The following is a 14414-nucleotide window of genomic DNA, read 5'->3' on the forward strand; positions in this document are numbered from 1 at the left end:
TAAATAATAAAAAATAGTAATAATAAATAAAAATTAAATAAAATTAAGGAATCGTGTAAACAAGCCACAAAACAACGGCATTCGAGCGGACTGCTAAAAATAAATTTTGATGGAATTGGACTTAATACATACATATGTATATATAAAGGATGTTTTTTAGAGGTACAGAACTTTAAAGTGAAATAAAACACATATAAATCGTGGTAATGGCCATAGTATTAGCTTTATTGGAATGATAATTTTAAGTCCAGTTTTCGAGCAGTTAGGGCCGTATATCGGCAATAACGCGGTGAATGTTAGCTTCCGTGTCATCCATTGTCTCTGGTTTATCGGCATAGACTAGCTACTTCACAGATCCCCACAGAAAATAATCCAAAGGTGTTAAATCACATGATCTTGTAAGGCAATTCACATATCCATTACGCGAAATTATGCGCTCATCGAATGTTTCCTTCAATAAATTGATTGTGACGCAAACGTTTATTATAATAAAATAAGCATATGTTCAAGTGAAAGATTTTCAACTGATATTTTAGAGAAAACGGTTGAGAGTTTAATCTATTCTCATGCTCATGAAGATATACAAGTTTATCTTATATCGTCTTCAATCAGACACTTTGATTCTCACTTTTGACTTCAGACTATACCCCTCATGCTATCGGAGCTCGGACTAAGACGGCTAAGCAACCTTTCCACTTCATTCATCAGATTTTTTATTAGCCCTGTCATTAACTTTTGCCCACAGGATTTAGAAATTTTACATTGACCTCTTAATTTTAATTTAAACTTAAGGAAAATACCAAAATAGAGTAGAATATGTGTTAAACTCTCTTTCGCTATTAGTAATTTAATATTTTTTCAAACACTGTAACCAGAGGAATGCGAAAAGAAATACATTTATCATCGCCAGATGTATCTTAAATAGCTTTTTAAAAATGTGTTTCATTAATCATATTTTAGTTTATTTGACAGTTCAATGCCGCCTCTTTCTAACTTGTATGCATATTCAATTATTTTTATCGTTTAAGCATGAGATAAATTTAGTATACAAACCAAAAAGCGGGCGACTGCAAATTACTTTACGGACGACTGGTCGATCGAGATCGATACACTAACCACCCCTAATCTATATGGTCGAACTTATTGCACAACATTTGTAATGACTATTAAAAGTGATAAATGGATCATGCAATAAAAGGATTAAATCAGCTGGTTTAAAAACGGTTGAAAAGCTTTTAGCAAAATTTAAAGGCAAGAGAATCCAAATATTAAAGTGTAAATATTGGTGGCAAAGCCAATTTTGCAATATAATATGAAAATACAGGGTTTAAACGTTTAAGATGGAAAAGGAGCTGCTCTTTTAAAATGGGACACCACCGTGAGAAAAGTTTTTTGCAGATTAAGTCAAAGTATCCGCCATGAATCAGAAAAAATATCCGTCGCAAATGTTAGCACGATAGATAAGTAGTATAAGTCGCTGACTATCGATAATAAACATGAGTTCGAATAACATATGGACCTTTATGACTTTTTTATAATTATGATTCCGATCGAGCATCACGAGTTATGTTTAGCTAGACTAAAAAAAATATTGTGTAAATTTCATTAGAGAACTGGAATTATTGGAATTACAGCAATGTGTGCTTTGGCATTTTGTGTTTGTAAAATCTTTATCTTCAATTTTAAAACATATATCACTATGTTTAATGGCATAGTAAATTAATTTGAAAATATAATGGAGAAGTGTGCATTTTCACAGCTTCCATGGTATTATATATACGCCAAAGTTTACACACTCATGGTTCTAAAACATTATTATATTATAATATTATACGGATTCCCGTGAGAGCACCAATTACCATATGCACAGTTACAATATGTAATATTTACAATCTACTCCATCGTATATATAATATATTATGCCGTAAAGCAATATACTAACAGAATTTTGATTTATACCCGTCCGCTTTCTCCTTGCTTCGAATGGCTCAAATGCCAGCGGCTGATATATTAATTACCCTATAAATCTCCTGTAAGTAATCCGTCGGAGATCCCAAAATGAAACCATTAAGATTTTTATCTGCTTTGTTCTTTCGCGAACGTGAAAAAGTCGCACAAGATACGCAATTATTATATAATGACGGACGGGATGCTTTCAAGAAGATATGTTAGGTACAGGATAACTAAAAAATAACTTTATTATTAAATCATTTAATAGCAAAATTAATTACATAGATATGATTCTACGCAATCTGTTAAACACATTTTAATATTTTTATTAAATGTGAACTTCTCTGTATATGTACTAAATGAGAGCAATGCAATTAACTTTCCTTGAGGATCTTCCGTGGAAGTGCGCTTAAGTGCATGACCCTAGAACATTCCCAAAGAATATATGTACATATAGATCCGTACTACGAGGGATATTCGGAAAGTAAAGATACAATAAATAGAAGCAACTTTTTTTGCTCACTCGAAAAATTTTCGTATTAATTCCTAATCCTATTTATTCAATAGATGGAGCTACCGTGAAAATAAAATTCATGGCAAATAAGTCATATATTATTACTAATGAACTTAATAAAAAAATTGCAATTTTTAAAATATGAAGTTGAATTATGCGTGAGTTGGGTGCCGATAGAGAAGTGCAGGTGCGAGACTTCTATGTCGATGGAATCAATAAAGTTATTATCAAGCTCAGTATATGGTAATTATATTAAAATATATGAAGTGTAATTACAGAATAACATTTTTTGGATTGGATATATCTACTTTTTGAATAGCCCTCTTAGATACTTGTGCAATCGTAGGTCAGGGGTGGCAACAATTTAAAATAATTTATTCATCTATTCTCGACGGCGACCGTGTATGAATTAAGGATATCTAAACTTTTCACGTGCTGCGACGTTAGAATCCTAAAGGCCTCGTTAAGGGCCGCGGCAGTTTACATTCCGTAAATGCTTAGACGCCGGTTTTGGAATTAATGATGCATGTTTATGTGCCATGAATAAATATGGTCCTTTGAGCTTCACCAACCTGCACGAGATGGTTCAAGTCTTCCATGTAAGTATAAATATTTAGGATTGGACGTAATGCAAGTTATACGATCGGAAGACACTGACTTTGATCGACTTCTTATGGTTCGATTCGGTGGGATTCTACTAACAATGTGCTCTAAAGATATTATTAAACAGAGGTCGACATATTTGTTTAACAAATATTTTAATTAAGGATGGATCGTTTCCTGTCATACAAAACCAACCAAATACAATGGTTTATTTTTTAGGTTAGGTGTATTAAACTTGCGATGTATTACACCCATACCTCGCTTTACGGCCTAGATACGTTCCACGAAACTTGGCCGCTAAGCGAAAAGCCGTACAACGAATCAATTATTCTAATACAAATTCATACAAATTCAATATGATCGGTTCCATATTTGTTAAAAATGTAACATGGTTTATCATTTAAAATGAATTTTATCTTTTTATTTCATTTAAATCAAAAATACATACATAACAAGTACATACATTTGTACATAAAATAATAACAGACTCAAAAAACCAACAATAATCCATAAACAAAAATGAAACAACTTCATGTTACATAAAATATGTGATACATACATAATTTTTTTAAAATGGCTTTAATCTGAAGACGATAAAGAAATGGTAACCTTCAGATCACTGTCGTTCTCATTTTTCGCTGGTAAGGATGGGCCTGGCTTAAAAAAAATTGTCCAACGTTGTTTGTCTTGCCTTTTTGTCTCTTTCGTTCTTCAGTGATTAATAACAGCTAATGGCTGAATTAATTCCTCGAGAACTTGACGTCAGGATCGTTTTTAAGGAAGATGTGTATTCCTTGTTCGAAATAGGAAAAAGCTTTTGACAATTTTTTTGATGTTAGCTGTTTGAATACAACAAGCTCTGTCTCTTCATCAAATGCCGGTTCTGCTTGCAATTGAATGAGTTCCTTATATGAAAGGGGTTCCCTATCAGCTTCAAGTAGATCAAGCACATCACGTTCGTTCAAACCTTCAAAGCCGAGATCATGTGCTAGATCCAAAATGTTTTGCCTAATTTCAGGAAGGCAATTAACTTCCGCATCAGTACTTTTTACACATTCTGGCCATATTTTTTTCCAAACATGGTTCATTGTTGTTAATTTTAATTTCTTCCATGATTTACTGATGCTGTCAACAGCATCCTTGATGTTATAGTTTTTCCAAAATCTTTTAATTGAAGATTTACCATCGGTTTCCCTTATAAGTTGCCGGAAAGTTCGGCGTAGGTAATATGCCTTAAAAGTGGCTATTGCACCTTGATCCATTGGTTGGATCAGAGCTGTTGTATTTTTCGGAAGGTACTTAATCATGACATCTTCAGATAGTTCGGATAAATTAGTAGGATGCCCTGGTGCATTATCCAAAATTAGCCAAGCCTTGTTGCTTAAGTTATTGTCTCGCAAATAATTTTTCACTTCTGTGCAAAAGTGATTTTTGAACCAATCCTCTAAAGTAGCTTTAGTCATCCAAGCTTTCTTGTTGGATCTCCATATGACTGGTAATTGATTTTTATTTAGTCCTTTAAGAGGCCTTGGATTTTCGGACAAATATATTAAAAGTGGTTTTAGCTTAAAATCACCCGCGGCATTTGCACCAAGTAGCAAAGTTAATCGTTCTTTAGACACCTTATAACCAGGCGCAGATTTTTCGGTTTTTGAAATGTACGTGCAATCAGTCATTCGCTTTCAATAAAGCCCTGTTTCGTCTACGTTAAACACTTGTTCAGGTTTATGACCCCCTCTTTCAAAAATTCCCTTTAAAATGTTGGGATATTCCTTAGATGCGGCCTCATCGGCGCTAGCTGCTTCACCTTTCATTTTAAAATTCTGCAAATTAAATCTATTTTTAATTTTTTTTAAAAATCGACATCGAAAAAAAGTTTTTTTGCCGTTATAGCGAAACATTTTAGGCCGTATATCGAAAACGTGCCTTAATTGAAGAGGGCCGTTATAGCGAAAGGCCGTATAAAGAGCGGCCGTATAACGAGTTATGGGTGTATTTTTAGAACTATTTTTGATGGCTTAAAAAAGCTAGTTTCATATTAAGAAGGTCGAATTATTTTTTTAAAGATTCTTTTTGCTTTTGAAACAGTAAAATTACCGTAAAAAAAGGTGCTGGAACTCCATTCCATAGTGTCACATGACAAACAAAGACCATTGGCTGTACGACACTAGTCTTTTATTATTAACCTACGGCAATTAAGTGTTATTAAGTACGTTCCCTAATTATAGACTGGCAGCTGACTGTCGCAAATATGATGATTATATGGCATGACACGTATATGCGATTCTGAAGCATTTTGCACTTGCAGCGTATTAGGTAATTCTCACGATAAATAATTCAACCAAAAGCAGAAAATATACGGTCATTAATTTATAGAATATGGGTTTACTTTGTATAATGTGAGCGTGAGGTTTTTGATGGATATATACGCTTGCCTGTAATCAAACATTTCGTAATGCAGAAAGACGCGAATGAGTAATACCATCGGTGAGATAATGATCGTGGAATGACCGATGGCATATCCTTTATTGGGCAATCAATGTTTATGTTCATGTGGAAAACATTTCAAAGCTTAGTGTATTAAATTATCAATAGCAATAAGCGTTCCTTATTTGTGCATACGTTTATGATATAGTCATAATCAGTTGGGGCAACTGTACTATTAAATTTTAGTTATAAGTTACGGTTCTCATTTCCACCATAAGAACACTTACTGTTAGCAAGTAAATTGCCTAAAACATTATTATATTAGAAGACCAGAGAAAGTAATATTAGAAGACCATACAAATATCAACGGTACTTCAAACATAACGAAGTTCACCCGCTGCATCAAATTTGTTAAGATCAACTTTATTTCTGTCGGAATAGTTACAAACTCTTGCTTCGCCACCCGCTGCACCTGCTCTCAATATTAATTATCCAATTTCCTCTTGAACACGGCCCTCGCATTCAGTGCATCTCCCACGAGACTGGGAACCGTCTCTGTCTGGCAGCTCAACTTCGTCCCTTTCGCTCCCGGGAAATGCTTTAAGCTTCTTCGGGAAATTATTCCAATCTCTCATTGCTCCCCGGGAAATGTACTCAAGATGTATGAAGGCCGGCCCCAGACGGGCCGGAATTAAATTAATTTCCAGCGTCTGCCTCGAAAATTTATAATTGCATATGCCATTAGTAGTGATACGAATGCAGCAGATGCAATTTGGGATTCCGCGGGATAGGATAAAAATGCGCTTGGATTTGCATCCGAAAGTGTCGGAAATGCAACGCTGGGATAATGTTGTTGTGCGATTTAATTAAATCTTCATTCTAGCTTCGAGGTTTCAAAGGCAGTGGAATTATATTATACAAAACACTACAGCTTAAAGATTATTTCCATAAAAAACACGGTTTAAAATGAAGTGGTCCAGCGATGCATATTCGGAATACTAAGTGATTTTTGGGATAAAAAACTATTGCAATCGCGGTGAAAACTGGTGTTTTATAAAAATATTACGAGTAAACCAAATTTTGACCAATAGGAGAGCGCAAAAAACAATTAACCCTTCTCAGAAGTCAAAAATTCACGTCAAAAGCAATAAAATCGTGCCACGCTCTTTACCGAGTGTTCCCACTGCGAAGGCGCCGACGCGATTTTATTGCTTTTGACGTGAATTTTTGACTTCTGAGAAGTGATAATTGCTATTTGCGCCCTCCTATTGATCAAAATTCGGTTTGAATATACTTTAATCTGTCCTTTTATATCAGAAGTCCATAGTAACATCGGTAAGTATAGGTATTATATTTTTTTTAAATAGTGTAATATTGAAGGCAGACAAACTATGAAGCAAAACTGATTTTTTTCTATTATTCATACCCTAACTGATGAATATTTGAAGCGGTTGCTGTCTTGCTCTTTAGCAGGTCGTTTACATTAATTTAATAGGGCTCAAAGAGTTCAACTATGCGATTGGACTATATTTTATTATTTAGTTCCAAAAGACGAATAGCTATGAAATAATTCATTTTTAAAATATGAACTTAACCCTTTGAGCGGTATCGCCGTACATGTACGGCGGTCGATCTTTCACTGTTTTAATGTACTCCAGATAGTTAAATATTTACATGTATAACTATATAAATAATAAATAAAAACACTATATCTGTAAAAAAAATAGTGATAATAATTTGAATGTAAATGATTTTAATAGAAAATAATAGTGATAAATTACAGAGTACTTAAATGAACATAAAAAAATATGTTATATTAATTTTATAAAAAAATATTGCAAACTTCTGATTCCGCAAAAGCCGAAAAATTAACAAATTAACAAGATTATGATATAGGCATAAAGTTTATATTTCATTAATTTTGTGCTTAATATAATCATGTTTTTTTTTTTAGAATAAATGAAGAAGTAGACAGTTAAGATAGATGAGTGGCACATGTTTCTGACTATTAACCCAAAAGACCTAGTTTCGAATCCCGTATGGACCTTAGTGTATTTTAATTTCTATCGTGTCTGAGAGATAAAAATTAGTGTTTTTTATATAATTATAATTCCTATCTATTATCACCGATTATATTTTTCTAATCTCACAGATGAATATCGTGATGATTAATTAAAATAGAGCTAGGTCGTACATGTTAGGTATTGTTCTCTAATGATGAGCTACTTTAGCAAAATAAATAATATTTTGAAATTTTTCAATAACATATTAATTATGCCTAGTATTTGCTTTATGAAATTATTTATTTTTAAATATAGAAATATAGAAATCTTGGCCGAAAGAATCAGATACATTTTTCTATGTAAAAGTAAATTTTAAGTTTAATTTAAAAATATTTTCAATTTGATTAATGCAAATATCTGACATGTAATTTTATATAACATTTAGGGTTTGACACATATGTGGAAAATATTTTGTTGTATATTATTATTAGGTATATTTATTGTTTTGAATGCCCTGCATTGCGGCACACAATCGTCCGTGGCGCCATAGGGAGTATCTATGACCGACACGTCAAATAATATTTAACATATATTTTCAAAACTAATATATGGGATTAAAAATATAAATGTATTTTTTTAATAATTTCTTAAGAAATATTAAATATACCTTAATAAATTATGAAGTAAAATGTAGTAGTAATAATCTATATATAACTTAAATAAATACTTATAAACAGTATCTCTTTCATAAAGGTCAACACGTTTATACTACCTATATGTGATATTAAAAAAAAATATTTTAACTACTATTTGTTAGTCAGAATTTTAAAAAGAGATAATTTTAGACATTCTAGTAAAAGTATAATTGCATAGCCGATTACTTCTAAGAACATATTTTTGTGTGTTATCTTAAATGTCAATGCAATTAAATGGTTAAACATTGACTCTCATGATTTTCACTTAACTAGTAACGAGCGACTGGTAGATTAACAATTTGCTCAGCAAGTTGTTGGTAAATGTGGTTTTCTCTCTCGGCTGAGATGTCACTGATATGCTAAATATATAACAAGGTTGTTTTATAATCTGGAATTCGCAATATTTGATTTTTAAACTCGTACTTAAAGTACATTTAAAATACATAACCAATCTGAGTAATTGTGATGTAAATAATGATATATAACAAGTATACAATTAGGTTAATGATACAACGAAAAAAATCTGTGCCTCTTATTTCCTAACAATGAAATGTATCATACATTTCAATTTAATTACCTACTTTAAACTTAACCAATGAATTTTGTAAATTTTCTGGGTCTTTGTCTCTTGATTAAGTCATTTAAATAAAAAATAAATAAAATAAGATTATATCTAATATAATAAAATAAACATTAAGGCAAAGCAATTTTATATCTACAATTATCTCATGCAAAACAAAATAATATATTTTATAGCCAGAGATTAAAGCAAAGATCTCGGTTTAATGGCAAATTTTATTATATGTTATATACCCAAAATATGGTGATAATTAGAGAAGATTAAAAAATTGAGAAGAATGATATATATAAATATAAAAAAATAACTAAAAAGGAAATACAACGTAAAAATTCGTAGCGGAAACATAACACAATAAAGATCTCGAAGCCAAGATTAAATTTATTAAAAACATATTTTTTCATCCGTTTCGCTTTCAGGTTTGGCGTAATAAAAAGATTATCCTCGTTTATATATATATACATTCATACTATGTCAGAGCTTCTCAAACTATTGCCTGTGGTTAGGAAATGCATAGAAAATAAATTTCGATCCCCAGATGATATTATAATAATCACAATGTGAATAACTTCTGTTGATTTTAGTCTGGCCTTAATGTTTATAAAGTATGTTTAATATGTTGTATGTGCGGATGTTAGGAATATAGGGAAGATTTTCTTATACATATACAGATTTATATGTACATAAGCAATGGTTTAAGGCGAATCGTATTACAAATGCCCCGGGACGAAAGAGAATAATAGGAAACGAGAAAAACCTGAATAAAGATGAATGCTCCGTTGATCCTTCGCAAAGTGAGCGGATCCGTAAAGAAATTCGCACAATGAATGCGAGGAGAGAGAAAAAAATCAGCATTCAAAGGGTCAAGGTTTTTGTTTGTGGCGCCAAAATTCACACGGGACCATTTTTTTGCTCTTTTGAGAGCAAAAATATTAACCCCGAAGCCCGTTGGCCGTGTATTGTGCTTGGGTTTGATTAATTAATTGTTTATGTCTCGTGGGATCCCCTTATACCTATTTTATAATACAAGATGGGGCAATAAAGACTGAATGATGTACATTTTACAGACAGAAACGTTTTTTTGCTATAAAATATAGCTAGTGAGTATATGATTATATTATATTATAAATATTTATGAAACATATCTCTAAAAAGTTAGGTAAACGTTTTTGAATTTTGCGATTAGTAAAGCACTGCATAAAATTTTGATGTGTATTTGAAGATGGCGATTGTTGATAGTTTGTTAATTTATTTTATTACAATGAGGACCTTTTAACCCTTTGAGGAGTATCGCCGTACATGTACGGCGGTCGATCTTTCACTGTTTTGAGGTACGCCAGATAGATATATATTTTCATGTAATATAATTGTTATATATTTACATATGTATATAACTGAAGAACGGATAAATAAAAAAAAATATAATTACATATTTTTTTTAAATTTAAATTATTGTTAATGATTTCTATACAGAATAATACTAATAAATTAAAGAGAACCAAATAAACTAACATAACAAAAAATATTTTATAATAATTTTTATAAAATATATTGAAAGCCTCTGTATTCATATAAAAAATCCACAAAAGCCGAATAATATATAACAAATATGTAAAATAAATTAATAAATTTAAAAAAAAAACAGAAAAGTGTTCAAAAAAATTATTTAAACACACTAATACAAAAAAGTAGTAAAATAAATCAAAGCAAAAAAATTAACTCACTCCCAGGTATATACTTACAAATTAACAAATGTTTATAAATTTGCTCACTACTCCAAGGAAATTTAAACCATGTAAAATAATTAGGATGTTCAGATATAACTTGTCCTTTACACTGCTCTGTTCATCTCTTTATTTATGCAAATATTTCTAAGCTAGTGATTAAAATATCGAATGGTAAATGATAAAATATTCCAATAAATCTGTTTGTATTTTACTTTTTAAAATAATAAAGAATTCACTTTTTGAAGCTTTAAATATGTTCAAAAAATTTTGATTATTGGTAGTGCGGAAAAGACTCATTTAGTTGCTGTTTATGTGGGTTTTATTAACAGCAATGTGTTGCAGCAAATACAACTTGATATGCTTAAAAGAATATTACTATACTTAAGACAAAATTAGTCATATTAATTCATATGAATAATAATAAGTTGGAAATATGAGTAATTTCTGGAATTTCGTCAGTTACAACATACAGTTTTTTTTTATTATTTTGTATGTGACGGTTTGTTTGTTGGTTTTTAGCTGCTGTTGCCATGTCGGTTATAAATAATATAAAGAAAATTTCACAAGAACTAAAAATACTGCAGTGGTACATTAGGGGAAAAATTGCCAACATGTAATTGAAACGTTTCAATATACACTACAAATATAATCGAATAGTAAAAAACAGTAAATATATTCGGTATTCGAATATTTTAATATTTTGATTCTAGTCTTTATTTTTAGATTTAAAGTATTCAATTTTTTAACATTTACTTAAAGCTATACAAAATTCTATTCACAATTTTAACCAGTTTTACACTAACAAGTATCAGAAATCATCAATCAAGAAGAGACTTGACGTTACATTTTTTTTGATACTGAACATCTATTTTTTTTATACTAGTAAAAATATATATATATACTGGTAATATATATACTTTGCTACTCTCCCTAGTATTATTACCGTTATTGGCATTAGCAATGTCCCTATCTCGGCACTTGACGTTTGAATTAACTATAGATATACATATGTCTTCTAAAAATATCATATTTACGTGAGTGCTTAATAAAAATAGTTTTATTATAAGCATATATTTGTAGTATTTAATAGATTGCTCTCGCAAACATCGAAATCAATGTCATTAGCGTAATTTATACATTTAATTGGCGGTCGGAAAAAATAGTGCTGATTCTGACTGTGCGCTTATTAGACGTTAACCTTTTTTCTTTGCCTTGTCCGTTTGTCATATTCCGTCAAATTATATTTAATTTTAAAAATAACAATTTCTAATCAGATTATCGCTAATTTAAATAAATACAATTATATAAAAATGTTTTTACTAAAATTGAATAACTGAGGCATGTGAGAAAAAGATACTATTTTTTAAGTAAAGCATTCAATGATATTCCTGCATGATTCCAGCAGTTTTAAGTCACATGTATGTACATTGTTAAAACTATTTTCGATGAATGTTTTTCGAGCAATCATGATTATCTAAATTGGAAACTGAAAATGTATCTGTACACATTTTTACGAACACCGCGCACAACACTTGGGTTATTCCATTTTGTAATTAACTTCCAATTAATCCGTTGTTCCATTGTTCGGTACTCTAAAATTATATCATCGATCTTGCCACAGTCGTTATCGTTGCAGCACGCAGCTAGAGCTCGCAAATTAAACGCCGATACAATCGCCATTATAAAATTATCTGTACTTATATTTAATGAAAGAAAAATGTATCATATTAAATAATAACAATGGCGGTGTAATGGTAATAATTGCAAAGATTGAGAAACACTGGTTAGTTATACACAATAATATAATCTTAGATTGTATCGATGAATGGCCGAAACCGTCTTGGAGATAAATATTTGAATTAGAAATTTCAATTGAGAAATACGTAATAAGATTATGTGATATGGGAAACTTTGGTAATATCGCATTTATTATAAAACACAAATATTTTTTATAAAAAATAAATAATATGGGGATATGGTAATACTTTCAAAATAATTGCTACAGGATTCAATACTAAATTTATTGTGAAAGAGTGGTATAAAATTAATATAACTTTTTTACTATAAATTTAATTTAAAATTTGTGAAAGAAGAAACAAGCAGCTTTATGGTTCAAATACATTATAGAAACTATCTTGGTGGTTGCTTTTAAAAAAACATATTTTAATAACGTGGAAGATTTACATATGATACTAAAATAATTAATGAAGAGGACGATTTCATTAATATGACGTTGACAATCGAAGAAGAATTTAATAAATACCCAATAAATCAGAAATAATAGAATAATAAATAAATTCAAGATTTTGCAACCAATCAGAGAATATATTCAAAATCTAAATATTTTATACAAATCTTTGCTCTCAATTAAATTAACATCAACGGAAAGCGGACGAGTATTCTGAAACGTAGAAATATTCTCTACGAAAATTATAAATAAATTAACTGATCCATCCTTAAATGCCCTGGTCTTTCTAAAAAATAATTTTGTCCAGTAAAAATAAAATATGTACACTTATTTTATAATATAATTTTATAATTATATAATTGAAATTGTATATAAATAAATATACTTTTTACACACTATTTACGCTATGATTTCACCGATAAACCAACAAAAGTATCGATTCCTTGGAAATCTAGGGTCTGGAATTTTTTTGGTTCTTTTCCTGGGACCTCAAAAACGTTGAATCGCCGCTGCGGTGTTAAGAAACTTGCAATGGAACGGTCATCGAGCCAAGGGTTAAAAAAACTGTGGCGTTAGACCAAGAAAATAAGAAGTGCGCTGCTGTTCTCTCTTTTTTCGTTGAAAGGCACAAAACGCAACACTCAAAACCGTTGATATTCCTGGTGTCTGACGAAAGGAGTGGGTTTCTCGGAAGCATTCAGAAACGTGTGATAAACCAAACGCAAACTTAAGTCTCGCCTGGGATTATATTTACATTCGGCAGTTATGCGTGACTAGAAATAATCGTTGCGAATTTATTGCTTTATAATCACAACTTACAGTCACGTTTTTATACAGATTGTTTTTAGCTAATCATGTATTATAATAAATATTAATTGCTATATGTATAATAATAAACAACTTCCTATTTCATGAACTACCTTTTAAATTAGATTTAATTTAAATACTATAATAATAAAAAAATACATACAATATAAAATGGGGCAAAGACGCAACACCACTCGACTTTATTTATTGTGAACAACTACTAGAAATCACAGTTAATGCAAATACCTTTGTGTCATCGCTCTTCGGTGTATGTACATACTTTTTTTTAATCCACATCCAGTTAAAATGAATACCGTAGCAACCATTAATGGCAAATCTATGCGACTTTAACCAGTTGCGCTAGAAAGTGTCCTTAATGCGACCGCTCGATGTAGAAAATTGCACATTTCGCACGACCGAGACCAGTTTTTCGTTTCGGATCGTCGATGATAATCTTTTCAGACAATGTTGTCAACAATATTTTTTATTGCATAAAGCATAAAAAGCTATACTATTATAAAAACATACAATAAAAACACTCAATGCTGCTCTGGCATTGTGCGAATAAAATCTCATGTACCTTGAAGTGTTCGCGGCGTCGCTAATTTGAATCTTGTTCATTGTACGATTGTACAGTGAATGAAAAAAGAAGGGAAAACGTTTGAAAACGTGTGTACAGTACCCGTTGGACCTTTGTGTTTGACTTTGAAACCTATGAAATTTCGTTTTCTCTTTGAGCCGAACAATGGGGGCCTTAACAAATGCGATCAGGCGTTTTGTTAGCATGGAGAGAAAATTGTCGATACACGCGATTGTAGTAGATTGTTGCCTATTTTTACAAAATATACGTAATATTAAGAATATTTTTACAAAGTAATAAAATTCTTTTAAATATAAATATTCTGGAAATTTCTTTTGAATCA

At 30.8% G+C, this 14414-nt stretch overlaps 1 long non-coding RNA gene across 1 annotated transcript in view; it reads right to left on the reverse strand.

Moving 5' to 3' along the window:
* Positions 1-14414, reverse strand: part of LOC148238455 (uncharacterized) — a 516616-nt gene that overhangs the window by 244297 nt on the left and 257905 nt on the right. The gene's annotated exons all lie outside the window — the stretch shown is intronic.

This window comes from Plectrocnemia conspersa, unplaced genomic scaffold, assembly GCF_051122295.1.
Source record: "Plectrocnemia conspersa isolate PC_06_02 unplaced genomic scaffold, ASM5112229v1 ptg000001l, whole genome shotgun sequence".
In the NCBI taxonomy this organism is placed as follows: Eukaryota; Metazoa; Arthropoda; class Insecta; order Trichoptera; family Polycentropodidae; genus Plectrocnemia; species Plectrocnemia conspersa.